The sequence below is a fragment of the Heterodontus francisci genome, chromosome 43, assembly GCF_036365525.1.
Source record: "Heterodontus francisci isolate sHetFra1 chromosome 43, sHetFra1.hap1, whole genome shotgun sequence".
In the NCBI taxonomy this organism is placed as follows: domain Eukaryota; kingdom Metazoa; phylum Chordata; class Chondrichthyes; order Heterodontiformes; family Heterodontidae; genus Heterodontus; species Heterodontus francisci.
In genome coordinates, this window is record NC_090413.1 from 19065547 (window position 1) to 19068743 (window position 3197).

General features: G+C 51.6%; 1 pseudogene; it reads left to right on the plus strand.

The window, feature by feature from the left end:
* The first annotated feature begins 645 nt into the window (after positions 1 to 645).
* Positions 646 to 755, plus strand: LOC137355826 (U2 spliceosomal RNA; annotated as a pseudogene).
* The last annotated feature ends 2442 nt before the right edge of the window (positions 756 to 3197 follow it).

Genomic DNA, 3197 nt, shown 5'->3' on the forward strand with positions numbered 1-3197 from the left:
TGGTACTGCACTGATCTAATTGATGTAAGAGAGATGGGAGAGGAAGGAAGGCCCCAAATGGTGACACACAACACAGAATTTCCATTAGAACAGCCAGATTCATACGGGAAGGCCAAAGATCCTAACCACCTAATCCAACCCCTCCCCCACTTCCGTCCCCTCCCCCCACATGACACCTAGATCTCACAAGGAATTCTGGGACACTAATTCAGGTCTGAATTCACACAACGACAGAGCAAAATAGATTGGATTGTTGTTATTTAAAGTGTTGGCCAGACCTCGTCTGGTGTGCAGTGTGAAGAAAGAGAGAAAGAAGGACTTGCATTTATATAGCGCCTTTCATGACTCAGGATGTCCCAGAGTGCTTTATAGCCAATGAAGTACTTCAGAGTGTAGTCACTACTGTAATATAGGAAGGGGATTGCAGCACTGCTGCAAGCAAACTGTACACTGTGGTGAAGGGTTCAAATCCCAGGGAACCCAAGGTGAAAATGAGGGAAGTGGAAATCAGAAGGGAAGTCAGGGAGACCACAGGGTAATTGAGTTGTGGGATGAAGTGTACCAAGAAGAACATTGAAGTGGGCTGTATGAATGTATCCAGGAACAACTAAAGAGAACATTAACTAGCAGCTTATCACATCTCTCAGAGTATTCTCGGCCTTTTGGCTAAGATCAAGTGTAGTATCTGTTGTTATTAGTGCTTACTTGGCAGAGGATAAACCATGATCAGTGGCTTTTAATCCTGGGTAGGCTTTGAGTAAAATGGCTATAACCAATCTTCAAGCTTCAGGCCAGGGAGTGCAGAACACCGTTCGGGTGGTGGTGAAGGACAAGGAAGGAGATGCACCGGTCGGTTGCACCTTCTTCATCAAGAAAATCCTCATCGATTGCTGTGGATTTCAAGCTACCTGCAGGATTTCCCCAGCAGTGGATATTTCGACATGACATTCAAGAATGTGGCGGGATGTATCAAGTTCCTGAAGGTGTTCAAGGAGAAAGGGGACCAGGCGCCACTGTCAATCCTCACAGCGGAGCTGCTCTTCACGCTTCCGTCACAATGGGACCGGGTGGTGACGATTCACCTCTACAACCCCCATGTTCCGGTGGTGGATGTACTCACCTTTCTCGCCAGGTACGTCGAGGTGGCCGGCAGCAGCACTGATGTCAAGGACCCCTTTGGGATTTGGACCAGCGAGCGGCAGGTCAAGATGACCCTGAAGGTCGATGCCAGTGGAGCCATTATCCACCCTCCCTCCAGCTTCGCTATCGGGGGAAGTCGAGGCTTCTTGGTCTACGCTGGGCAGCCCAGAGTTTGTCGCACCTGTGGCAAATCTGGTCACGTGGCAGCAAACTGCAGCACGGTTGTTTGCAAGAACTGCAAGAAGGAAGGCCATCAGACCAAGAACTGTAAGCAGACTAAGTGTTGCAACTTGTGCCGTGCAGCAGGGCACCTCTACAAAACCTACCCCAAACGCTGCCTCAGTTATGCTCAGGCGGCAAGGTCCAAGGAAAGGCCGGGAGAAGGTTCGACGAAGGCATCCGGTGCTGGAAAGTAGACAAGCAACCTTCTCCACAGCGAGGTAAGTCTACCTGAGAAGGAGAAGAAAGGGTAGGCAGCTGAAACCAGCAACCCAACACCTACCCTGTGCCCGGAAACCCCTCCTCCACAGACAGAATCAATGGAGGAGGAGGCAGCAGATGGACAAACAGGTCAGTGGCAAGTGGTACAAAGGAAAACCACAAAGAAAAGTCCTCCAAAAGCGGAACAGGCCACCACCCAAACCAATGGCAAGAGGAGGCTACCGTCTGAGACAGACTACAGCAGCTCTTCTTCACTGGACGAGGAAGTGCTGGAACGACGGCCCCTTCAAAAGAGGCGGCAGATAAGAGCTGGAAGATAAAGCCCCCCAGGCCCCGGGTACTGGAAGCTGTGATGGGCCGGCGTGCCCCAACCCCAAAGCGCCACACCTAACGACATGGCCAACGCATCCCAGCTCCGGGACACCGAGAGCAAAGACACGTCTGGCACACCTCAGCTCCGGGAAGCCGGGAGCAGTGATGTTTTCGAGGAGGAACGGAGGGGAACAGCAGAGGACAACCCAATCCTTGCTGCTTACAAGACCCCCCCGATGTCACCCCAGCGGAACAAACCCTGCATGAAAAACCAGGAGGGGTTTTTGAGCCCAACGAACGTGAAACAGCTTGCATACACGATGGGTATGCAGGAACATCCTGAAGGGCTGGGACTAGCAAGGACAAATGGTATGGGAAGCAACAACTAACTTTTAAAAAATGGGTATAAGAATTGCTTCCATTAATGTGCGTAACATTAAATCCACTACGCAATGTGTTTCAACCTTGGATTACCTCACCAAGGTCAAAGCCGACCTACTGTTTCTGCAGGAGTGTGGAATACCACACCTCAGCACCTACAGGCAGTGGTCGCGATAGTGGTCCCACGGGCCATCGATCTGGTCGGGGGGTAATGATTGCCGTTCCTCCGGCCTGGGTATTCTGCTGCAGGGAGGTAACTTCACCATCTCCGAAGTTAAGGAGGTGGTGGGCGGCCGCCTCCTCGTAGCAGACGTGATGTACAACAACGCTCCGCTCCGGTTGATCAACGTGTACGCCCCAGTTCAATGCAACGAGCGGCTGACCGTCTTCCAGCAGCTCCCACTGCTGCTGGCGATGTCCAGGCCAGTCATCCTAGGCGGTGACTTCAACTGCATCATCGATGCAGCTGGACGATCCGGCAGTGACGACAGCAAACTGGACGCTACGTCCAGATTCCTAATAGAAACAGTTAAAGATGCCAAACTGCACGACATCTTCAGCAAACCTGCAGACGGAGCACAGCGTAGATACACCTGGTCAAGATCGGACGGGTCTGCCCGTTCCAGGATTGACTTCCTGTTTGTGTCCCGTGCTGTCACGGTCAGATCCGCCGATGTCAAGCCGGTGTTCTTCTCCGACCACTGCCTCTTACTGGCCGACTGTCACTTACAGGATGACCAGCGGGTTGGCAGGGGGATATGGAAGCTCAATGCTACACTGCTGACCCCAGAGAACATTGAGGAACTCAAAAAGGATTACAAAGGTTGGAGAACCATGAAACCCCTCTTTGAGTCTCTGGTGGGAAGCGATCAAGGAGAACATCAAGAGGTTCGTTATTTATTTATTTTATTTTATTTAGAGAT